Genomic DNA, 26,498 nt, shown 5'->3' on the forward strand with positions numbered 1-26,498 from the left:
CAACATGAGGCATTCCAAATTAATTGCTACCCCATTAACTGGTAATCACCAGCCATAAAACAGGAGGATCACTTTTTAAATTATTTACAGATAATTATTGTAACCTTCCTCCTTTCTCAGCCATTGTAGAAGTTAAAAAAACAGCTGCTACAGGAAAGTCACGGGTGGCACCACGTCAATGGGATCTCAACGGAGGTGAAACCTTTTTTTGGTGGATGTCTTAAGACGTGAAATATTCACAATTCCGAAGAAAGATCTGAGAGATTAAATAGTGAAAGATTGTTTCTATTGGTCGATGGATCAGTAACAATTTAGTTTCTGTGTTCAAAGCACAAAGTGGGAGGTTAGAGGAAACTGCTTCAAACAATGGATTACTCAGCTATGGAATACATTATCACAAGTGGCTATTGGAACCAAGTTAATACAACACTATGGAGGGAATTACACCAACACTTGAAGAAATACAATTAAAGTTTGCAGGGAAATTAGGTTACAGTCGGTTAGCTCTGAAGGGAGGAGCTGCACTGGTGCAGGCAAGGTGGACCGAACAGCCGCTGTCTGCACCGAAGTTTATATAAAACAGATCATAATGCAAGAAGGTGGAACCATTTCACAAATAACAACCACCAGATGGGAGTCAGAGTAAAATTACTTAGAAAATTTAAAAATTGTAATTCCAAAAATGTTTCATTTTTCCGTCGGGTTTCTACAGGATATACATGGATAGGTGATAGTAAAAATGAACTTGTATTTATATAGCACCTTGTCACATTCTCAGGATGTTTCCAAGTGCTTCACAACCAATGGATTACTTTTCAAGTGTAGTCGTTATTGTTATGTAGGCAAACATGGCATAAAAATTTGCATAACAAATGAATAAGTTACCACATTATGGGTCCGAACTTGGTGAAAGTTAAGGCCCGCCCAAGTGCCGCCCAAAGGACCACCGAGAGACCTGATGGTACTTTGGCAGGGAAATTCCTTCAAAAGATCTGCAAAGACCGCCCAGCGGCAAAAAACTGACTTACGCCATGAATCTGGGCGGCAGTGGGCAGGAGCTCCCAATCTCAGTGGCAAATGCAATCCTCGCCAAAGTGTCGCCGAGGATTGAGTCGGGCCCAGGGAGGGAGGAACACATAAAAATAAAAATTTGCACAGAAAAAAAAACACTGGAAAACATTCAGATGAATCGCTGCAAAAAAAATAAATTAAAAAAAGTTTACTAACATTTTTTGCAAGTCTTCATACTTAACGTTGGGGTTAGACCTGCCTCCATGCAGCAGTCCTTCCTTCTGCTGCCACCGACTCCCGCCTGGAGGAATCTGCCAGCTCGGCGGGCAGGAGGACACTTACGCATCTTGCGCGCTAGCGGCTGTCAGTGGGCGGTTCCCAGCGGTCCTCCTCTCCCGCCGGCAGGAGACCTAGTGGAAACTGGCGCCGAGGGGAACCCGCCCAAAAACTCGCCGGCAGCCGGCGATAAGGCCACCAAGCTCGGGCCCTATCTGTTTTTAGTGGAGTTGGTTGAGGGATGAATGTTGGTCAGGGCTCTGGGACAACTATTTCTTCAAGTAATGCCATGGGATCTGTTACCATCCTGAGCAGGTAGAAAGAGTCCAGATTTAACACCTTATCTAAAGGACAGCACCACCGACAATGTAGCACTTCCTCAGCACTGCAATGAAGTGTCAATCTAGATTATTTGCTCATGTCTTGGAGGGGAGCTTCAACCTACCACCTACTGATAAAGGCAACACTTCTACCGACTGAACCAACCTGATACTTGTATAACATGAATAATATGGTAAAGCTCATCCATTAAGAGGTTTGATGACAATCATTGACATTTTCTTTTACGTACCATTGTTATTCGGCATCTATTTATCAAACATATGTGACATAGAGATTGGAACAAGCATTTAAATCTAGGCCGGACAAGTGGGATGAAAGTCTGTGCTAGTTGTGAGAAACCTCAGTGAAATTAATTTAGGATGTTCTAGTTTTGTTTCAGGTAGATTCTAGTCCATTGCACAATACTATACACATATTGGCACTGAATAGTCATTCAAATTCACAGGCTATAAGCTTTGCTGGTATGAGAAATAGAAAGATTCACAGTGGAGGAGTACGCTGCATTTGGGAGTAAGGCACATTACTGGAGCAGTGTAGCTGGACCGTGACTCTGCATCTTGCCTGCTAAATCCGGAGTATTTGATCATGATATTCAGTGAAAAAAATGGCAAATGTTCCATTCCCCAACACTAAAATTGGTAACCCTGATAAGTGTAAAAATGTTGCCAAAAAATTATATTGTGCACATGTGTTGATAACGTCATTAACGTCCAGAACCAGGGGACACACAGTCTAAGGATAAGGGGTCGGCCATTTAGGACTGAGGAGAAACTTCTTCACTCAGAGAGTTGTTAACCTGTGGAATTCTCTACCGCAGACAGTTGTTGATGCCAGTTCATTGGATATATTCAAGAGGGAGTTAGATATGGCCCTTATGGCTAAAGGGATCAAGGGGTATGGAGAGAAAGCAGGAAAGGGATACTGAGGTGAATGATCAGCCATGATCTTATTGAATGGTGGTGCAGACTCGAAGGGCCGAATGGCCTACTCCTGCATCTATTTTCTATGTTTCTATGTTTCTATGACAATAGCTGCGTGTTACTATAATGGCAAACATGTGCGACAAGAAATTCCTTGGGATTCTCTATAGGCCTCCGTAGATGGGAGATCAGAGGAAACTCCCGACACACTGAGGAGTTTGCACCGATCGTCCACCAAAGTTAAGATGGCCTATCAGGAGAAACCCCCCCCCCTACCATGGGAATTCCCAGCATTGATTCACAGCACCCATACAGCACCAGGTCTGATCAGCTCCCTTCATTCCCAACTTGCAAAATAAGCCCAGTCCAAATGTTTCTTTCCCTCCAGGTACCAGAAAGAGATCTGTGCCAAGTGACTAAATTATAGCCCTGATGCAGCTGGCTTTTCCGTTACTTTCCCAATTCCACCTGCTCACATTTATCATAATTTATCATAAGACAAAGGTCCTCCACCAACCTGACCCCGCCACACAGCACGGGCGTGGCCTTGGACAATGTGGACCATTTTCCATACCTCGGGAGCCTACTATTAGCAAGGGCAGACATCGACAACGAGGTCCAACACCGCCTCCAGTGCACCAGCGCAGCCTTCGGTCACCTGAGCAAGAGAGTGTTTGAAGACCAGGACCTCAACTCTGGCACCAAGCTTATGGTCTACAGGGCTGTACTGATACCTGCCCTCCTGTTTGGCTCAGAGATGTGGACCATATACAGTAGACATCTCAAATTGCTGGAGAAATACCGCCAACGATGTCTCTGCAAGATCCTGAAAATCACCTAGGAGGATAGACGCACCAAATTCAGTGTTCTGGACCAGGCCAACATCCCCAGCATCGAAGCCCGTTGGGCGGGCCACATCGTATGCATGCTGGACACAAGACTTCCAAAGCAAGCACTCTACTCAGAATTCCTACATGGCAAGCGAGCCCCAGGTGGGCAGAGGAAACGTTTCAAGGACACCCTTAAAGACATCTGGGAATCCCTGGCCAAAGACCGCCCTAATTGGAGGAAGAGCATCCGGGAGGGCGCTGAGCACCTCGAGTCTCGTCGCCAATGTTATGTATGTAAACATTATTACTGTGTAAGACTTGCCACCAGAGGGCGAAACTGTTGGAGGCCCAAGGGTCACCTGCACACCTCATGCAAGCGAGTATAAAAGATTGTCTGTCATGCTGCTTTGGCACTCTGGAGTTTTATTAAAGAGACTAAGGTCACGTCAGTTTAAGCTTACAGTACTCAGTCTTGTGGAGTTATTCTAAACGTAATAATTGGCAACAAGTAACAGATCATGAACTTTCACGCGGTTATGGCTGCCGTTGGTATTCTTGAACGATTTGTAGAGGGTGATGATTGGGAAGCCTTTGTTGAATGTCACGACCAGTACTTCGTGGCCATGAGCTGGATGCGGACGATAAAGTGATCAAGCGGAGAGCGATTCTCCTCACCGTTTGTGGGTCTACAACATAAGGCCTCATCAAACATCTGCTAGCACAGACAAAACCAACGGAAAAGACCAATGCAGAGTTGTGTACACTGGTTCAGGAACACCTCAAACCGAAGGAGAGCATCTTAATGGCCAGGTATTGCTTCTATACATACCATCGCTCCGAGGGCCAGGATGTGGCGAGTTATGTTGCCGACCTAAGGCACCTTGCGGGACATTGTGATTTTGCTGGATATTTGGGGGAAATGCTGCGGGACTTTTTCGTGCTTGGAATCGGCCACGAGGTCATTCTTTGCAAACTGCTGTCTGCCGAATCCCCAGACCTGAACAAGGCCATCACGATAGCCCAGGCTTTCATGTCCATGAACGATAATACTAAACTAATATCTTCTCAGCATCGAAGCTCACCAGCAAGTACTGTGCATAAAATAACGCCATTAGCAGGCAGAACTATACAGGGCAGGGACTATACGTCTGCAGCTGCAAGACTTGGGATAACTCAGAGTCCACCGTGGGGTGTGAATGCGAATCCATTAACATTATGTTGGCACTGTGGGGGTAATCATAGAGCCCATTAATATCGATTTAAGCACTATGAGTGCAAAGGCTGCGAAACAATGGGGCACCTCCAGTGAATGTGCAAACGTGCTGCGACTCACCACGTGGCAGAGTCGGCAGAAGGTGGTCGATTCAAAGCGGATCACGCAGAACGAGTAAAAGAGACAACTCAACCCGAGGCCGAGGAAGAAGTGTATGGGGTATACACCTTCACCACCAAGAGCTCTCCTATAATGCTGAAAGTCAAATTAAATAGCATTCCAGTTTCCATGGCGAGTCAGTCAATTATGAACCAGAAGGCTTTTGAGAAACTGTGGGGCAACAAGGCACAAAGGCCCAAAATGAACCCGATTTATACAAAACTGCGCACTTACACCAAAGAGCTCATTTCAGTCATTGGCAGTGCGGCAGTGAAGGTATCGTATGATGGAGCTGTGCATGACTTATCACTGTGGATTGTACCAGGTGATGGCCCAATGCTGTTCGGCAGAAGCTGGCTAGGAAAGATTTGATGGAACTGGGATGACATCAAAGCACTATCTTCAGTGGATGACGCCTTCTGCGCCCAAGTTCTGAGCAAATTTCTGTCGCTATTTGAACCAGGCATTGGCAACCTCACAGGCACCAAGGTGCAGATCCATCTTGTCCTTGGTGCACGGCCTGTTCATCACAAGGCTCGAGCGGTTCCATATATGACGAGGGAGAAAGTCGAGATCAAACTAGACAGACTTCAATGAGAGGGAATCATATCGCCAGTTGAGTTCAACGAGTGAGTCAGCCCAATTGTTCCAGTGTTGAAAAGCAATGGCACGGTCAGAATCTGTGGACACTACAAGGTAATGATCAACTGAGTCTCGTTACAAGACCAGTATTCACTCACCAAGGCAGATGACCTGTTCGCAACGTTAGCAGGGGGGAAGTCGTTCACCAAATTGGATCTGTTTTCATTACACAGGAGCTGGCTGAATCTTCGAAAAGATTGACATGCCATCAACATGCACAAAGGACCACAGATGCCCCTTTCGTATTCGCTCGGCTGCTGCCATTTTCCAGAGGAACATGGAGAATCTGCTGAAATCGGTTCCGCGCACCATTGTCTTTCAAGACGACATCCTGACCATCGAATACCTGCACAACCTGGAAGAGGCTCTAAGTCGACTAGACAGAGTGGGACTCAGGCTGAAATGCTCCAAGTGTGTTTCCCTGGGGCCAGAGGTCGAATTTTTGGGGAGAAAGATTGCGGCAGACAGCATCAGACCCACGGACTCAAATACGGACGCACCCAGACCACAGAATATGATGGAGCTGCGTTCGTTCCTGGGACTCCTCAACTATTTTGGTAACTTTCTACCCGGATTGAGCACTTTGCTGGAACCATTGCACAGTGATGACTGGGTTTGGGGTAAATCTCAAGAGACAGCCTTTGAAAAGGTCAGAAACTGCTATGTTCTAACAAGTTACTTGTATTGTATGACCCAAGTAAACGTTTCGTGCTAGCTTGTGATGCATCTTCGTACGGGGTCGGGTGTGTATTACAGCAAACCAATGTACCAGGCAAACTGCAACCGGTTGCATATGCGCCTAGAAGTTTATCTAAGGCTGAAAGAGCCTACAGTATGGTTGAGAAAAGGCATTAGCATGCGTATATGGGGTTAAGAAAATGCACCAATACCTATTTGAACTCCGGTTCGAGCTTGAAACTGACCACAAGCCGCTCATTTTTTTTTTCAGAAAGCAAAGGTATAAACACCAATGCTTTGTCCCACGTCCAAAGATGGGCATTAACATTGTCCGCTTCTGACTATGTTATCCGCCACAGACCAGGCACGGAGAGCTGTGCTGATGCCCTTAGTCAGCTACCATTGCCCACCACCGGGATGGAAATGGCGCAACCCGCAGACTTGCTTCTGGTCATGGATGTTTTTGAGAGTGAGGGGGTCACCCGTCACAGCTCACCAGATCAGGACCTGGACTAGCCTGGACCCTGTGCTATCACAAGTAAAAAGTTGTGTCCTCAATGGGAGCTGGTCGGCTGTTAACGTGGAAATACAAGATGAAATTAAGCCGTTTCACCGACGTAAAGATGAAATGTCCATCTAGTTGGATTGTCTCTTATGAGGTGATCGCGTGGTTTTGCCAAAAAAAGGCAGGGAAATGTTTATACGCGACCTACACAGTACCCACCCAGGCATCGTCATGATGAAGGCTATTGCCAGGTTGCATGTTTGGTGGCCCGGCATTGACTCGGAATTGGAATCATGCATACACCAATGTAACACTTGCTGACAGTTGAGCAATGCACCAAGGGAGGCTCCACTGAGTCTATGGTCATGGCCCTCCAAACCATGGTCCAGGATCCAGATAGATTTTGCTGGCCCCCTTCTAGGAAAGATGTTCTTAGTAGTAGTGGACGCTTACTTTAAATGGATTGAATGTGTAATCATGTCATCCTGCACGGCCACTGCCACCATTCACCACCCATGGCTTGCCCGACGTCCTTGTCAGTGACAATGGACCGTGTTTCACCAGCTCGGAATTCAACGAGTTTATGACCCGCAATGGCATTAAGCATGTCAGGTCTGCCCCGTTTAAGCCCGCATCCAATGGTCAAGTGGAACGGGCAGTCCAAACTATCAAGCAGAGCTTGAAATGCGTGACGGACGGCACCCTGCAGACCTGTTTATCTCGGGTTCTGCTCAGCTACCGGATGCGATCCCACTCACTTACCGGGGTTCCCCTGGCAAAATTATTAATGAAGAGAGCACTCAAAACCAGGCTCTCCTTAGTCCACCTGGATCTTAATGATCATGTGGAAACCCGGCGTCACCGGCAAAACATGTGCCACGATCGCACGGCTGTATCGCGTGACATTGATGTAAACAACCCTGTGTTTGTCCTTAATTAGAGTCATGGTCCTAAATGGGTTGCTGGCACTGTCTTGGCCAAGGAGGGTAATAGAATGTTTGTTGTCAAACTATATAATGGACAAACGTGCAAAAAGCATTTGGATCAGACCAAACAGCGAATCATTGACAACCAGGAACAACTTGAAGAGGACATCACCATCATTGATCCACCAACACACACCCAACCAGCAATCAACTGCGCCGTCAATCAAGAGGATAAACCCACCATGCCCAACAGTCCGGTCAGACCAGCCGCACTGCAGTACAGCAATGGCCCGACCCATGCCAGGGTTCGAACTCAGGCGTTCAACAGAGAGTGAAGGGCCCCGGACCACCTCAACTTGTAAATAACTTGTATCAAAGACTTTGGGAGGGATGTTATGTATGTAAACGTAATTACTGTGTAAGACTTGCCACCAGAGGGCGCATCTGTTGGAGGCCCAAGGATCACCTGCACACCTCATGCAAGCGAGTATAAAAGGTTGTCTGCCATGCTGCTTTGGCACTCTAGAGTTTTATTAAAGAGACTAAGGTCACATCAGTTTAAGCTTACAGTCTTGTGGAGTTATTCTAAATGTAACAGCCAAGAGCATGTAGAAAACAAGTGCAGTGTAAGGGGTTTTCAGGGAGTGTTGTTGTGCCTTGGGTGTCTCTCTCTGGGATTCTGCCCTCACAGCTTATGCCTGGTCTGTGAGGTACCCTGAGTGCTGCAAGAGCACCCCGGGAGAGACTGTGTCCACAGCTTATGAAGGGGGTTTTGAGACTCGTGCGTCCCCACAGCTTATGCCTAGCCTGTGAGGCACCTGTGAGTGTCAAACACTCCTAATCCCTTCTTCCCTAGCCTGTGACACACAGTTGAGCATTTTCGAGGCGCTCCTAGCTTCCCTTACACTGTTCTGACATAAGACTCACGATCAGGAGATGTACTACAATAGAACTGAGACAAGGTGACTCCAAGGGGAACTTTAGGCTTCCAATTTATTTGACAAGGTGTATCTCAACAAACAGCAATACACCAACAAAACAATCCCCCTAAATCCCACTAAACGGACACAACGAAAATCTTTACACAAGTTTAGCAGTACAATGTCCAACCTCCCACCTTTCCTGGCCTAACTGAGTTGGGAGTTCTGGGGACAAGAGGTTATACTCACTACTGTGGCTTTCTGCAGTCTGGTGGTTTGTTTCTTCTATCTTCGGTGTCTTCGGACACTGGTTTTCCTTCAGTGTCGAGAGGCTTGCTGGTTGTTGGATCACGAGAGCAGGGAACCACACACACTACGTCAGAAACCCCTTTTTATAGCCAGATTATCCAGTCCGCCTCTCCTGCTGAAATCAATTCTTCTCATTGGTGGGCTTTGTGATTTTGAAAAATGCAGCAGTTTTAGATTATTGCGGGTTTTTTCCACTGATGTTAACCTGCTCAAGGTTTGAATGGGTGTTGATTGCGTTGGCCTCCTGTAGCCATTGTGTAGGCCCTTGGGTTGTTTTGGGTTCCCTGGTTTCTGAAGGTCTGCATAATTTTTCTCCAATTCAGGTTTTCTAACCTACTCAAAGTTTGAGTAGGTGTTAATTGGGTTGGCCTCCTGTAGCCATTGTGTAGGCCCTTGGTTTGTTTTGGGTTCCCTAGTTTTCAAAAGGTCTGCATAATTTTCTTCCATAGTGTAAACATGGGGAAGACAATAGCCCTATAATGGCTATGGGTCAGTCCCACAGTTTGAGCAAATGCTCTCCCATTGGCTTTAAAGCCACATGCTTCGGGCTGACTCTGTCCCACCATTGGCCCTCCGGTGTCCTCCCCCGTCCAATCACTGCTCTGCCAAGGTCAAACCGTATCGGTTTCAGTTCACAGCACAGACTGATTCCACAGCCCTTTTCCTTCTGGGTAAAATGATGGGGTTTTCGTCCTCCCCTACAGCAGGCAGCGGAAGGTAACATGTGACAAACCAGGTTTCCCACCCACCCTTTCCTTCAACCACTGTCTATCCCACCTGTGACAGAGACTGCAATTCCCGTATTGGACTGTACAGTCACCTGAGAACTCACTCTTAGAGTGGAAGCAAGTCTTCCTCGATTCCGAGGGACTGCCTATTATGATTCATAGTTTTCATAAAATAAGTGACTAGAATTTAGCTAACATATTAAAAATCAAGAAGTAGTATTGTCCCTCGAAGGATATGGTGAATAATTCTCTCCTCCACTAAAGTGTACTTTTGAATTGTGATTGTCCTGTATATAGATTGCTTTCTCTTTAAAAATATTATTTTATATTAAATCCTTATTTATAATTCAATGCATGAGTACAGCAATAAAATGAAAATATTGATCATGTGTACAGATGTTCTAACTTTTCATTACAGGTATTGGAAAATCATAAATGCTTGTGATTGCTGGGAAAAAAATCTTTAAATATATAAATGTTCTACAATAACAATAACCTGGAATTTGTATTGGCCATTTCAGAATGCTTTTTGCGGGTATAGGGGGAGGGGGATTGGAGGAAACCATGCAAGAGTCAGGAAAGGTTGTGAGGGTCATGGAGAAAATCAAAAACCTCGACATAGCTTTGTAAGAGGCATAATGACTGAAGGATGGGTCTTCAGGATGGGACTGAACGGAATAGTTCATAATCTGGAGGCGGAAGAAGGCCCACACTGGGGCATATCATAAGATAATTATCGAAGTGGGTGGCTATTTGGAGGGGAGCAGGAGTGTTCGCTTGCTGTGCAGATCAATATTTATCCCTTAATCAGCATCACTAAAATAGATGATCTGGTCATACATGGATTGGCTGCCATATTTCCTACATTACAACATTGCAATACTACACTGCAAAAATACTTCATTGGCTATAAAGTGATTTGAGACATTCTGAAGTTGTGAAAGGTGTTATATAAATGCAAGTTGGTGCGTCTGTCCTCCCAGGGAATTTGCAGGATCTTGCGGAGACATCGTTGATGGTATTTCTCCAGCGGTTTCAGTGTTCTCGATCAGCCCAACGTCCCCAGCATTGGGCTAGCCACATTGTCCGCATGCCCGACACAAGACTCCCAAAGCAAGCGCTCCACTCGGAACTCCTACACGGCAAGCGAGCCCCAGGTGGGCAGAGCAAACGTTTCAAGGACACCCTCAAAGCCTCCTTGACAAAATGCAACATCCTCACCGACATCTGGGAGTCCCTGGCCAAAGATCGCCCTCAGTGGAGGAAGAGCATCCGGGAGGGCGCTGAGCACCTCGAGTCTCGTCGCCGAGAGCGTGCAGAAATCAAGCGCAGGCAGCGGAAGGAGCATGCGGCAAACCAGACTCCCCACCCACCCTTTCCTTCAATGACTATCTGTCCCACCTGTGGCAGAGACTGTAATTCCCGTATTGGACTGTACAGACTATTATCTGAATGGTGACAGATTAAAGGGGAGGTGCAACGAGACCTGGGTGTCATGGTACATCAGTCATTGAAGGTTGGCATGCAGGTACAGCAGGCAGTTAAGAAAGCAAATGGCATGTTGGCCTTCATAGTGAGGAGATTTGAGTATAGGGGCAGGGAGGTGTTACTGCAGTTGTACAGGGCCTTGGTGAGGCTGCACCTGGAGTACTGTGTACAGTTTTGGTCTTCTAACTTGAGGAAGGACATTCTTGCTATTGAGGGAGTGCAGCGAAGGTTCACCAGTCTGATTCTCGGGATGACGGGACTGACATATCAAGAAAGACTGGATCAACTGGGCTTGTATTCACTGGAGTTCAGAAGAATGAGAGGGGATCTCATAGAAACGTTTAAAATTCTGACGGGTTTAGACAGGTTAGATGCAGGAAGAATGTTCCCAATGTTTGGGAAGTCCAGAACCAGGGGTCACAGTCTAAGTATAAGGGGTAAGCCATTTAGGACCGAGATGAGGAGAAACTTCTTCACCCAGAGAGTGGTGAACCTGTGGAATTCTCTACCACAAAGTTGTTGAGGCCAATTCACTAAATATATTCAAACAGGAGTTAGATGTAGTCCTTACTACTAGGGGGAATCAAGGGGTATGGAGAGAATGCAGGAATGGGGTACTGAAGTTGCATGTTCAGCCATGAACTCATTGAATGGCAGTGCAGGCTCGAAGGGCCGAATGGCCTACTCCTGCACCTATTTTCTATGTTTCTATGTCACCTGAGAACTCATTCTTAGAGTGGAAGCAAGTCTTCCCTGATTTCGAGGGACTGCCTATGATGTTGATGATGATGATAAATGCATGTTTTCATTCTTTTAATGTTCCCTAAAAGCTTTTTGAATTTTTATCCCCCTCTTTGTGACGTTTCTCTTTAATTATCCCGATGCCTTTAAATCTTGATTTACACACAATGTTACTTTTCTACTAGTGATGTCATCAATAGACCCACCTGAGCTTGCAACTGCAGATGTTAATAAATATGCAAATGAGGTTTGACTGGAAAATTTAGTCCTATTTGTCTTGAGGATGCAGGTGCACCTTAAAGCAGTGCAATCCAAATTTGAACGGTTTTACAGCACAAGGTGAGATTAATTAGTTTAAACGTGGAGAGCAGTCACGAGTGTTGTTTAAGTTTTTAATTAGGTTTTTAGAAGTACAAGTGAAGAGGAACGTTTGCACCTGCCAGATCCCCAGCCCTTGCATTATCGTGTAAACACACCGTTACAATTCTGCCCTGCTGCGAAAAGAACTTTAAACAGAGGGGTAACTTATACAATTGAGTCCTCCTGGCGCAGAGCCTCTGGTGGTGGGAGTACGTATCTGTTGCTGAGCTGAGCAGGCCCGATTAATAGCCCGCTCGATTTTCCATTCAAACGTGTTGAGCTCAGTGACTGAATTTCCAATATGTACTTCTGTCGCAGGACCCTCTGCTAAATTGGAAAGCGTTACCCCATGTTTTCACGGACGAGTCGATCTCCTGCGGTGTTTCCCATGGATTTCTATGGATTGGCCCCTTCTTGTTAGCTGCTGTCTGGCAATGCACAGCGAGGTGTGCGCAGAAGTAGATTCTCCCAGATTACTCCCTCTATCTGTGAGCTAGCTCCCTGTCGGATGATATTGTAGATCTGAATTTCTCCACAACTGTGATTTGCTGTGCACTTTTCTTGGCCGAGTCACAATGCTCTTCAGCCTTCCATCTGTTCATTCAATCATGCATGTTAAATATAATTAAATAAAATCAGCAATTCAGCTGGAGCTGCAATGTGCACCTGACCTTGATTTGCACCTGTTTTTCCTCAGCAAACTCCTGATTTTATCTAATCATTAATTGAGTAAAGAATAATTGAGTGAAGTCAGGAATTCAGAAGGAGCTGAAATTTGTCTTCAAGGAACTCCAGACTTTAATTATTTTTCATCTGCATGTAACCTAAAATTGGCACAAAACCTCACATGGCTGCCTTCCGGTTTATTTGGTGAGATTTGATTGGTCTGTGGTGTCACATGCTACATGCTTAGCATGGACCAATTGGCAACATTCAAGCCTCAGCGCAGAGTATAATATTACAACCTTACAATATGACAGACACACAACAACAAAAACTTTTATTTATATGGTGCCTTTAACATAGTAAAACGTCCCAAGGCGCTTCACAGCAGTGTTATAAGACAAAACAGATAAATTTGACACCGAGCCATGGAAGAAGAAATTACGGCAGATGACCAAAAGCTTGATTAAAGAGGAAGGTTTTAAGGAGCGTCTTAAAGGAGGAAAGAGAGGCAGAGAGGTGGAGAGGTTGAGGGAGGGAGTTCCAGAGATTAGGGCCCAGGTAGCTGAAGACACGGCCACTGATGGTTGAGCAGTTATAATCAGGGATACTGAAGAGGGCAAAATTTGAGGAGCGCAGACATCTCGTGGGGTTGTGAGGCTGAAAGAGATTACAGAGATAGGGAGGGGCAAGGCCATGGAGTGATTTGTAAACAAGGATGAGAATTTTGAAATCGAGGCGTTGCTTAACCGGGAGTCAATGTACGTCAGGGGATAACACTAACCTAACTCGCTGGGCGAGCAACCCACGGGATCGGGTGGAATGCCGCTTTGACACCCCGCCCAATAATGTTCTCCTTTAACTTCAATAGAGCGTAAAACCAGCGTTCCACCCACACGCGGCAGTTTCCCGATGGGCGAGTTCAGTTAAAGTTGCCCCAGCACACTCAGACATTCCCGGAGCCTTGCTCTGCTGCTCCGGCGAGGGAGGCTGACGTCCCGGTGGAGGAGTTCAGCTTTTAAAAATAAACTGCCAGCGGTTTCTCCGAAGCCGCCTTGCGAGTAGCCGTTAATTGTTCTGTCAAGCCCACCTCTTTCAATGACATCACGGGTGGGCCTGGCGAAAGAAGCACTCGCAGCTTCTCCCATCAGAATTACTGACAGAAAAAAAACACAGCCTTGCATTTATGTAGCGCCTTTCACGACGTCGGGACATCCCAACACACTTTACAGCCAATGAAGTGCAGTCATTATTGTAATGTAGGAAATGTGGCAGCCAATTTGTGCACAGAAAGGTCCTCACAAAGAACATAAGAACATAAGAACATAAAACATAGGAACAGGAGTAGGCCACCTGGCCCCTCGAGCCTGCTCCGCCATTCAATAAGATCATGGCTAATCTGATCATGGACTCAGCTCCACTTCCCTGCCCGCTCCCCATAACCCTTTATCCCCTTATCGCTCAAGAAACTGTCTATTTCTGTCTTAAATTTATTCAATGTCCCAGCTTCCACAGCTCTCCGAGGCAGCAAATTCCACAGATTTACAAGCTTCTGAGAGAAGAAATTCCTCCTCATCTCAGTTTTAAATGGCCAGCCCCTTATTCTAAGATCATGCCCTCTAGTTCTAGTCTCCCCCATCAGTGAAAACATCCTCTCTGCATCCACCTTGTCAAGCCCCCTCATAATCTTATACATTTCGATACGATCACCTCTCATTCTTCTGAACTCCAATGAGTAGAGGCCCAACCTACACAACCTTTCCTCATATGTCAACCCCCTCATCTCCGGAATGAACTGCCTCCAAAGCAAGTATATCCTTTCGTAAATATGGAAACCAAAATTGCACGCAGTACTCCAGGTGTGACCTCACCAATACCATATATAGCTGTAGCAAGACTTCCCTGCTTTTATTCTCCATCCCCTTTGCAATAAAGGCCAGGATACCATTGGCCTTCCTGATCACTTGCTGTACCTGCATACTATCCTTTTGGGTTTCATGCACAAGTACCCCCAGGTCCCGCTGTACTGCAGCACTTTGCAATCTTTCTCCATTTAAATAATAACTTGCTCTTTGATTTTTCTGCCAAAGTGCATGACTTCACACTTTCCAACATTATATTCCATCTGCCAAATATTTGCCCGTCTTAGCCTGTCTATGTCCTTTTGCAGATTTTGTGTGTCTTCCTCACACATTGCTTTTCCTCCCATCTTTGTATCGTCAGCAAACTTGGCTACCTTACACTCAGTCCTTTCTTCTAAGTCATTAATATAGATTGTAAATAGTTGGGGGTCCCAGCATTGATCCCTAAGGCACCCCACTAGTTACTAGTTGCCAATCAGAGAATGAACCATTCATCCCGACTCTCTGTTTTCTGTTAGTTAGCCAATCCTCTATCCATGCTAATATATTACCCCCAGCCCCATGAACTTTTATCTTGTGCAGTAACCTTTTATGTAGTACCTTGTCAAATGCCTTCTGGAAGTCCAAATACACCACGTCCACTGGTTCCCCTTTATCTACCCTATCCGTTACATCCTGAAATAACTCCATCTTTTTTGATAATGTGATAATGATCAGATAACCTGCTTTAGATGTTGGCTGAGGGATAAATATTGGCCAGGGCACCTGGGAGAACTGCCCTGCTCTTCTTTCACTAGTTTCACGGGATTTTTAATGTCTACTTGGTTTAATGTCTCACATGAAGGACGGCACGTCTGACAGTGCAGCACTCCCTCGGTACTGCACTGAAGTGCCTACTTAGATTCTGTGCTCAAATCTCTGGAGTTGAGACTTGAACCCACAACCTAGCCATGATCGTATTAAATGACGGCCAAGCTCGAGGGACCGTATGGCCTACTCCTGCTCCTATTTCTTATGTCCTTATGTTCTTATGTTCTTATTAACCTCCTGACTCAGAGGTGAGAATGCTACCACTGAGCCACAGCTGACACTGGTGGATAAAAAGGATTGCAGAACCAGTGGAACTGTGTTCCTCTCCAAATTGTGCCCCTCCCACCTAGGTGTACGCCCCAGTATTGCTCTTCAAAGCCCAGGAATGTCAGGGCCACCATGTTTAATAATATAGATGCTGGGATAGGGCCTACTTTTCTGTGGTCCTATCAAGACTGCTGTAGCACCTGGTAAGTTGTCCCCCTCCTGCCTGCTTTGATTTTTTCGTTCCACCAACACAGGTTGTGAGAGAACCTCTGTTAGCATTAAAGGGAAAATATGCTGATCCCCTGGTTGTTATCACTGCCAGGTACAATCATTAGAAAATGATGCATTACAATAAATACCTTTTGAAGAGTTCTGTCAGTAGAGGCTTGGAGACAGCACAAGGGGGGAACTAGCTCATTCCCCACTAAATTGTACCATTCAAATCAATAACAACAACTTGTATTTATATAGCGCCTTTAATGTAGTGAAACATCCCAAGGCGCTTCACAGGAGTATTATATAATAAAAATTTGACACCCAGCTGCATAAATAGAAATTAGCGCAGGTCACCAAAAGCTTGGTCAAAGAGGTATGTTTTAAAAAGCATCTTGAAGGAGAAAACAGAGGTAGAGAGACGGAGAGCTTTAGGCAGGGAGTTCCAGAGCTTGGAGCCGAGGTAACAGAAGGCACGGCTACCAATGGTTGAGCGATTACAATCAGGGATGCTCAGGAGGACAGAATTAGAGGAGCACAGACATCTTGGGGGGCTGTGGGGCTGGAGGAGATTACAGAGACAGGGAGGGGCGAGGCCATGGAGGGATTTGAAAATAAGGATGATAATTTTGAAATCAAGGCGTTGCTCAACTGGGAGCCAATGTAGGTCAGCGAGCACAGGGGTGATGGATGAGCGGGACTGTGCGTTAGGACACAACTGCTGAGTTTTGGATCACCTCTAGTTTACGTAGGGTAGAAAAGCACCATCGGAAATGTGTTTTGTGTGAATAAAGGTAACCACTTAGAAAACACACATCATTTCAAAGCAAAAGTGAGGCTTTGAAGATAAAAGGCGGTCAAGAACATCGCTGCGTGAACATAACCTGCATTGTAAGGGTCTCACTTTGATGAAGCTGTGATATTTCTTTCTGCAAGCTTAATTTATTTTATGATCTTTGAATGATACTGAACCTTCGATGCAAATGAATTCATACTACTAGGGATAAATTCTCCAATTTAGTTCAAGTACATTCTGGTCACTCATCCGATTACGTTTAGTACCAAGAGTGCACCCTTGATATTTGCACTTTTGGTGGTTGAGGAACTCGTGAACAGTCCACTCGCACTGTGCAGGACACTACCAGTGTGAGAAAGAGTAAAACAGGTGAGGTAAATTGGGAAACAATGTATGGTACTGTGTAAACAGTGTCGGGTAGGCGTACTGTGGCTGCAGTGTGTACCATCTACAAGGTGCACTGCAGCAACTCACCAAGGTTTCTTCGACAGCTCCTCCCAAAACCACGACCTCTGCTACCAAGAAGGACAAGGGCAGCAGGCGCATGGGAACACAATCATCTCCACGCTCCCCTCCAAGTCACACACCATCCTGACTTGGAAGTATATTGCCGTTCCTTCATTGTTGCTGGGTCAAAATCCTGGAACTCCCTCCCTAACAGCACTGTGGGAGTACCTTCACCACATGGACTGCAGCGGTTCAAGAAGGTAGCTTACCACCATCTTCTCAAGGGCAATTAGGGATGGGCAATAAATGCTGGCCTTGTCGGTGGTGCCCACATCCTGTGAATGAATAAATTCAATGAAATGCCACATCAGACCACAACATTTGACCATATAGATGTTAAAATAAATCTGGCAAATTAGTGCTTCGTGGCTGAGCTCTGTGCAATGCCAATGTTAATTGGGAATCATGGTGCAGAAGTCAGCATGCCATGAATTATTTTCTGTCGATTTGGGTCCCTGATTTGCGCTCCTGTCTCATGAAGTGCTGATTGTAAAATGGACCCTAGAAAGTGAAACTATGGGTTCATTATATTGCATTGCAGGACAGTGCCACCTGTGTTATGATTCTTAGGGGTTGAAATTGCCCCTTTTTATAGCCATGTTTGTGCCTCCAGGGGGCGCTAATGGGGCACAAGACAGTTTTCGTCCCGGGGCAGGGGTCGCTACCGCCTCCCGGGAAATTGCCTGGGAGATTGCGGAGGCATCGTGCCCCGTGATTAGCACCCCCTGGCCACCACGCAACCGACGGTGACCCCTTAACACCCCACCCGGCCCTTTATCGCCCCGTGGGGAAATTTGCCCCACGGCTCGTGAGGCTGGTGCGGGCGGATGTCAACGTGAGTTGTGAAGCTGGAAGACATCCGCTCTTGGGGTGGTGCTTAAAGGGGAAGGCGCCAGCACCCCAGGTCGCCATCTTTTTTTGTCGGCTGACTCTCAGATCGGCTCGCTGATAATGGCCCTAGCGTGATCCGGACCACCATTGTGCAGCCCACCTTGAGTGCTGGGCTGCTGGCTCAGTCACACGCTGCCTTAGTGGCCCAGTGGAGGTTATCAGAGGTCGAGTTGAGTGCGCAGCGGCCCTGCTCTTTAAGTGAGGGGGAGGGGCGTTGAAGCGTGTCAGCGCAATGCGGAGCATTTGCGTGACGGCTGACTCCCCGCCCCAGTAGCGCCCAGTTTCTGCCCGAAAGGAGGTGCAGCGCAGAAGACTGCGCTTCGCTTCCTTTCAGGAGTGACAAAGGCAATTCCGCGGCTGGGGCGGGACGTCCACGCCGAACACTAAAGGTCCCGGCCCCGCAAGGTTACCGCCCCCAATCGGGATGCAGGGTAATTTCGCCCCCTTAATTAGTATTTATTTGAACATGTGTTAGAAATGATGTAAAATCAGAAAATGATGGATACAAACATTCATCTCAAGCAGAGTGCCGGGCTGAGCGATCATGGGCAGGGCCCCACAAGGAAAACGGAGGAACACAGCGAAAACAAAGGTACGTTTTTTTAACTTACCTCAGCCATCTCACCTTTAGCCATCGCCCCGGTAATGGCAGGCCGCCCGATCCTCGCCTCCTGCAGCTGACAGTGTTTTCGCCCAGCGCTGCTGCAGAGGGGAAGTTCATTTCGGGGCCTAGGAATTAACGAGGCGATGCGCACAGCGATGACGTCATGATCTCCGAGCGCAGGAGCACAACATCATAACGCCGCCACTAAACCCCTGTCCAATATGGCAGGAGTTGCTTTCAGTGGCGCGCTTGGACGCTAACACGGTTACGGAGGCACTAACGGGAGGCGCAAATGCACCAAATTTGTAGGCCAAAGACTTGCATTCCTATAGTGCCTTTCACGAGTCACGACCTCAGGATGTCACAAAGTGCTTTATAGCCAATTCTTCAATGTATTTGTTAATTTATTCATGGGATATAGGCATCGCTGTTGTCCACCCCTAATTGCCTTTGAAGGTGGTGGTCAGCCGCCTTCTTGAACCGTTGCAATCTATGTGGTGAAGGTACTCCCACAGTGCTGTTAGGTAGGGATCATAGAATCATAGAATGGTTACAGCACGGGAGAAGGCCATTCGGCCCGTCGAGCCCGTGCCGGCTCTCTGCAAGAGCGCTTCAACTAACCCCACTGCCCCGCCCTTTCCCCGTTGCCCTGAAAATTCTTTTCTTTCAGATACTTATCCAATTCCCTTTTGAAAGCAGTGATTGAATCTGCCTCCACCACCCTTTCAGGCAGTGCATTCCAGATCCTAACCACTCGCTGTGTAAAAAGTTTTTTCTTATGTTGCTTTTGTTTCTTTTGCCAATCACCTTAAATCTGTGTCCTCTGGTTCTTGACCCTTCCGCCAATGGGAACAGTTTCTCTCTGTCTACTCTGTTCTCATGATTTTGAACACTGCTATCAAATCTCCTCTCAATCTTCATTTAAGAAACTGTCTATTTCTGTGTTAAATTTATTCAATGTCCCAGCTTCCACAACTCTCTGGGGCAGCGAATTCCACAGATTTACAACCCTCTGAGAGAAGAAATTCCTCCTCATCTCAGTTTTAAATGGGCGGCTCCTTATTCTAAGATCATGCCCTCCAGTTCTAATCTCCCTCACTGCGGCACTTTGCAATCTTTCTCCATTTAAATAATAACTTGCTCTTTGATTTTTTCTGCCAAAGTGCATGACCTCACACTTTCCAACATTATACTCCATCTGTCACAATTTCAGTCTAAGTACCCCTTTAATGATATGTTAAGTGCTAATTAATGTCATTCAACCACTTTGACAGTGTAAATTAAATATTGGGGCCCCGAGTTCGCCCATCGAGGTGGGTTCAGTGCGGCTGAGTTAGGTGGCGGGCTCCGACCCCGCTCCTGCCTCCATGCCAGCTTTCCCTATGACTTTCCTCTGATGGGGCTTGTTAAGCCCACCCTGTGTGGTTCCCGGCCAATTAAAAGGAAGCGGGTCCGATGATGTCATTTGATGAGGCGTCATTAACAGATTTCCTTAAAGGGACCATGTCCAAATTGATTTTGACAGCTGTGTTGTCAGTGTTCTACAGCACTGAATGTTATGGAGGGAGTCACAGCACGCAAGGAGGTTCTCTTCCATTCCAATGGATGGAAGAGACCTCCCCAGGAGACCAATGCAGCCTGGTTGCAAATTGCACTGGAGGACACAAGCAGGGATGTCGTCTGGAGGACCTGGCTGCAGTGGCGCAAACCTTTCAATGAAACGTTACTGCAAAGCAACACTCAACCTCATCCTGCAGTGCCACTCATCACATCCCCATCACTTTGTTTTCCCTACCCTACTCCTGCACATCCTTACTCACACCAACCAACCTTGCATCTCCATCCATTCCTCTCTCTCTTTATTGATATTATCACATCCCCATCTCACTAGCCATCCCTCACACTCACCCTCATCCTTGTCCAGTCATACCACCTAACAATACACAAGTGCAGGGACTTGGGTCTTTTAATCAATGTTCATATAAAGTTTCTGCTAATGTGTTGTCAAACATTGGAATCTTTATTTTGAACACTTTGCATTCTTGGACAGATTTGTGTGCAGCTTTGAAAGTGACTTAGTGAGTTGTAGTGAATGATGAGACATAAGGCTACCCTCTGCAATGCTGATTCATGTGAAAGGAATGGCTTGGGCATCGCAAGGATGCTTTATGTTGCTGTTGTGAGGTGGGGCCAACCTGGTACATCAGGTGGCAGCTAGGGTGTACAGCTTCAAGTGAAGTAAATCTAGCCATGGTGAGGCCATCACTGGCCTCCCGGGCGGCAATGTGGTCAGGTGCTGTTGCCCTGTGTCCTGTGCAGCATCAGATGATTGTGGAGAAGGTTGGAGTTGTTGTTGGTGATGCTGGTTTGCCTGATGCTGCTGGTGTGCCTGGTGATTTTGGTGTTGGGGCTGATTCTGAGGACCAAGATGAGATTTTTTTCAAGCGCACCGATACTGATGGAATAGATGGCAGGTAAGGTTGAGACGACAGAAGCAATCTGTCAATGGTGAGAGAGGTTGTTCCAAGGAGGAGACAGTGGATCGAGAATTTACTCCAAATACTTCCAAACTCTATAAAGCTCAAAAGGTGTCTTCCAAATTCTGAGATTAGAAAGTGAACAACTGTGAAATGGTAGTTTTTATACCCTTTTGCAGCTGTCACCTTTTCAGAAGTGTGAAGAGTCATTGAAAACTCGACCTACTTACCTGATGTGATCCCCGAGTGCTGGGAACCTGGTGAAAAAGCTGGAAAAGTGGAAAGTAGATGGAAAAATGCTGATTAAGTAACTTTAAATAAGCTCTTAATTATTTCAACTGGCTTACCTGCCACTTAGTGTCGGGTTCATAAAGCACAGGTAGACCCTGCACTTGGGAAACTGACACGGAGACGGGTTCACAGCGGGATCCCAACCCGCTGTCAATCTTCAATATTTTGACAGTGGACCCGCCTCTGAACCTGCCCTCTGAGCGCCAGCAAAATCCAGGCCTACAAGTGTGAAGTCTCATTCCTTCAGGCTTTAGTTGTTGTTGGAGGTATTAAAAATGTAGAAGTTAAAATGTAAACTTTTTTTTACCTTTTCCTTTTTGACTTTTTTTCTCTCTCTCTCTTAATCCATCTTTCCTTCCCTCTTTTTATTTCTTTCTGTACCTGATTTGACATTGAATTCACCCATTCTAATTTACACTCCCTTCTCAGTCCTTGTGCTGTTAATTTTACAATCCGTTAATCTGATTGGTTAAGGAAGTACACAGTTGCTTGTCCTGTTCACTCGGTTCCCAGATGCCCTGTTACCCTCACTGTGCCGTTATCAGCTCACACTTTTAGCAACGTGCCACCCAAAAAATTAAAAAACCAAAAAGTACAAGGGAAAGTCTAACTAATGGCAGATGCCATTAGCTTTACTCCTGCAGCAAATTATGGCCCAATATGTTTCCACAGACCTGAGAACTAGAAGGCACGGGCTCAAGCTTCGATGAGGAAAAGTGCACACACAGTTAAGGTTGAACTACTTTACACAGAGGGTGGGGAATGTGTGGAATGTACTGCTCGGGCAGATAATGTGGGAAAAATTTCAGTGGCTTTGGATTGATATCTGTGGGAGTGGGCGATTGAGAGCTATTTGTTCTTGAGCCTGGCCAGATGGACTGCAGAGTTTTTTCTATCTCTGCACTTTCTAATGTTCCCAGATAACCTCTTTAGTTCTACAGGCAATTGAAAGCTGCTCCTGTGTGGTAACAACATAAAAATGTAAGAAATAGGAGCAGGAGTAGACCATTCGGTCTCTCGAGCCTACTCCGCCATTCAATAAGATCATGGCTGTACTTCAATCTCAACTCCACTCTCCTGCACTATCCCCATATCCCTTGATTCCCTTAATATTCAAAAATATATCGAGTAAGCTACAAGTCCGATCCTGTGGCTTACAAATTGAAAGAACGTTTAGTTGTAACCTTTGTAAAAAGTGTTATTGAGGATGTGATTGGAAGCCTGGTTTTAAAATTCTGCATATGGTTGAATTGGCAGTGGCTCCACAGTTATGACAAATAGGTTATGTGTCCTACTGCATCATCTTGTATTGGCTTGTTAGCTGGCGATGTTGCTGGAGAGTTCTTCCTGGTGCTAATAGGGAACATGTCCTTCTGTGGCAAGTGCAACAAAAGTACCTTTGACTCGGTTTGGAACAAGACATATACACTCTGCTTTTGACCTCCTGACTGGGGGAATTTTGGCCTCACTAGTTCCCCCTTTCCGCACAACACAATCTTTCACTGCTCAATCATTTTACTTTGTGGTTTTGTGTATCATTCTGTTCTTTTTCTTAATCCGGGAGCATGCTTTCGATTTATTGCCGATGCCAAATTTTGAATGATATTACATTTATATTTTCAGTTTAGCAATCTTTGTATTTTTTAACATTCCTGCATCAATGGTCTCCGGTTCTGAATCAATGAAAAGGAAATAACATTTTCCTGGTCTCTTCCTTTTCACTGTTGCTGGAGTCACACATTTTGATTGTGTTGTAATCTGAGAGCTCACAAATGACTCCAGCCATTTATCATACAGCGTGCATCTTTACCATGCATTACAACCTCATTTTAATCCAGTTATATGCCACACGTGATTGCCTGATGCATGGAGATGTGCCACCATGGATATCAAATGCAAAATGTACAATTGGCTATCAATATCCACCATACATGACACACACAAGCCCGCAGACAACACAACAAAACAATCTAGCCCTCAAAAATTTTATTGCTTTATTCATCCACATAAATCTTCTTTCAAGAAAGTCCTGACTTTAATCGAGAGTTCCAAAGTGAAGCATTTCTCAGCACCAGTGGCCACAGGTCATTGCCTTCAGTGTTTGCTGTCATCGTATGACTCTTGTCTAGATGTGAACTCTGTTGATGATTTCTAGCTCCTTATTATTTCCCCTTCTGAATTACATTCATCAACGTGCCTTCTTCACATGGTTTACAGGAAGAGGAGTAGACTGTTTAGCCCATTAATTCTGCTCTGCCATTTTGTTAGCCATGATCGCTCTTTCTCTATCTCCAAAAATTTCCCTTTCAAACATCTGAATTGATTCTGATTGTAATCATGGTCTTCTCATATGGTGCATCCCACATTCTCACACCTCTTAGCTTTTGAACATAGTCTCAATGTACTTTCTTAAAATTTAAAAAAATTCAAGGGAAAAAAAAATTAAAGAATGACCGTGGATACAACATTGTGCAAGGAAAGGAAAATCTAATTTGAAAGGAAATGCAGCAGAAGTGCACACATAATCCTCAACAACTGTAGCACAGCCAAACAATAGGCACTTCTTTAATTAAACACTGTGGGGGCGAATGTCCCATAAAGAGCCTCCAAGGTGGCCAAGATGGGATCTTGAGCTGAAACGCTGGTTTAGCCCACATTTAGTGCAAGACACCATCTTGCTAAAGGAGTTGAAGCTTGTGCTAGGAGGATCGTTATGGGCAGATTGCCACTTAAATTGACTGCTAGCGCTCATTAAGGAGGCTGCACGGCATTTCAGTGGATAGTGCTTGATCGAAGCCCTCTCCTTACACCAACCAACAGGTTGGGAGTAAACAAGTCATTACTGAGGATTTTGAGGGCTACTTAAATGTATATTACCTTTTACTGTTCACTTGCTGATGGAGATTTGAAGTGGACTTTTGAAACACATCGGAAGACTTTCTGGGACACTTCACTAACACTCGAGCAACATTTATTCCGGAAATTTTCTGAGGACTTCACCTAAAAGAGTAAATGCTGTTCTACGCTACCTTATTGGACATCTCATAGAGTCACCAGGATAAAGATTCCCTTTGGTCTGCAGGAAGAATGGGAGGAGGAAATGAGGCCAGGCAGAGCAGCACCAACTATTGCAGGAGAGAGGGACAGGAGGGCAAGGTGGACTTCTTCACTTCTGCAGGTATGGAACATCCCTCCTCCTCTGGGCTTCCTCCACCAGGATCTCCAATGCTACGTCTGAGAGCCTGTGCGCCCTCTCCCTCAATCCCTGAGCCATCCTGAAACCTGCCGCTGTGTATCAGCCAGCGCACTCCACACCTTCAGTGGAAGTTGATGAGTGGAGACCACATATACTGCTCCACGAAAATTACATCTAATCAGCACTTGAGTGCTCAACCTGCAGCAGGCCGGGACCATTACAGGGAGAGTGTGCGGCGGCCCGGCCCAAAAGTCGTCATGGTTCCGGCCTGCAAGACCATCAGCAGGTCAGGGCCATTAGAGGGAGCAATGTGTGGTGGCCCGGCCCGGAAATCGGCGCGGTCCCAGCCTGCAAGACCATCAGCAGGCCGGGGCCATCACAGGGAGCAGTGTGCGGTGGCATGCCACTTCAGGAAGCAGCGCGTGCTGCTGCAGGAGGGCGATGGCTGCAAAGCCAGGTCACTGATTGCAGTGCGGGCAGGTACAGCAGGAGGGGTGAAGGAGCAGCAAGAGTTTGTAGATGGAAGTGACCAGGAGTGGCGAGTGTTTGGGGCTCAGAAGAGGCGAGGGCCCAGGGGCAGCACGGGCCAGCCCACATTGCAATATGTGTGCGCGCTCAGTCTGTGCAGCAGAGCTGGTCTCCAGTTGTCTTGGGTAATCCTTGCCACTGGACTAAGACCCAGCTCTGTCAAGCCCGTGTGGTAGCTGGTGTGCAATGGCCACCACATGTTAAAAAAATCCACGCACAGGCATCTTCCACCCTTCAAGATGTAGTTCTGGATCTGGAATATTACGTCCTTCATTGAAACACCTGTGAACTCATTCCTTTTTGGCGTGAAAGCAAGTCATCCTCGCTTCGAGGGACTGCCTATGATGATATGATGCTCAAACTGCAGGGGCTAAAAATTTGATAGCCTCCGAAAACAGTTGTGGGGATCGCAATATGCAAACCCTGCGACCTTCGTGCTGCCTGCTAATTGCAATGATTGCTGAGTTTGGCCCAGTGCTGAATGCGCTGCCAAGTTGCTGAAAGATCAGAAGGGGGCCAAGTTCGCACGAGGCTAGCCTCCACTTCTTAAAGGCAGTCTGCACCTTTTAAAGGGGAGATGCACTCTGCCAGCAACAGCTCATGCAACTGGTTGTGGAGGCAAGGCTCAGAAGTGAATAACGATTTTTGGACCTAGCACTAGAGGCCTTGGCACAGGGTTGCAAATGAGGAGACTGGCCCTCTAGCTGCAGGTGGCCAGGAGGCTCTGTACACATGCACTGCGAATGGATCTTTGACTGTGCCCCTTCATTCGGAAGAGTGGGTGCGTCAGGGATGCCACATGACCGGCCAATTATATGCCATCTGCGGGAGCCTGTCCTCCGCGGAAGAGGTTGACGGGATTGGCTCTGCAAGGGCCGGGCGTGAAGGTCACTCTTTTGGCTTATGCCGATGATATGCTCCTCATGGTCACAGATCCTGTTGACTTGCAGAGGACGTGTGAGTGCGAGCAGGACTACTCTGCTGCGTCATCTCTCCGAGGATCAACTGGGAGAAATGTTTCGGACTCCTGGTGGATCAGTGGCGGGCGGACTCCCTGCCAGAGGAGCTCAAGCCTTTTGCCTGGAGTACTGTCCAACAGGGGTTGAGTGCTGATCATAAATCAACTATGCTGTGGTACCGGTTGGTCACTTTGATCCCAACCCCTCCCCCTGAGTTTGTCACTAAGATACAGAAGAAGCTTACTGACTTCTTCTGGGACAAAAGGAAGCATTGAGTTTCTGTCACGGTTCTGAGTCTCCTGCTTAGGGAGGGCAGTCAGGCGCTGGTGCATGTGCATACCCAGGCTGCGACTTTCCGTCTTCAAACACTGCAGGGATGCCTGTAC

This window comes from Pristiophorus japonicus, chromosome 13 (genome assembly GCF_044704955.1).
Source record: "Pristiophorus japonicus isolate sPriJap1 chromosome 13, sPriJap1.hap1, whole genome shotgun sequence".
Classification (NCBI taxonomy): domain Eukaryota; kingdom Metazoa; phylum Chordata; class Chondrichthyes; family Pristiophoridae; genus Pristiophorus; species Pristiophorus japonicus.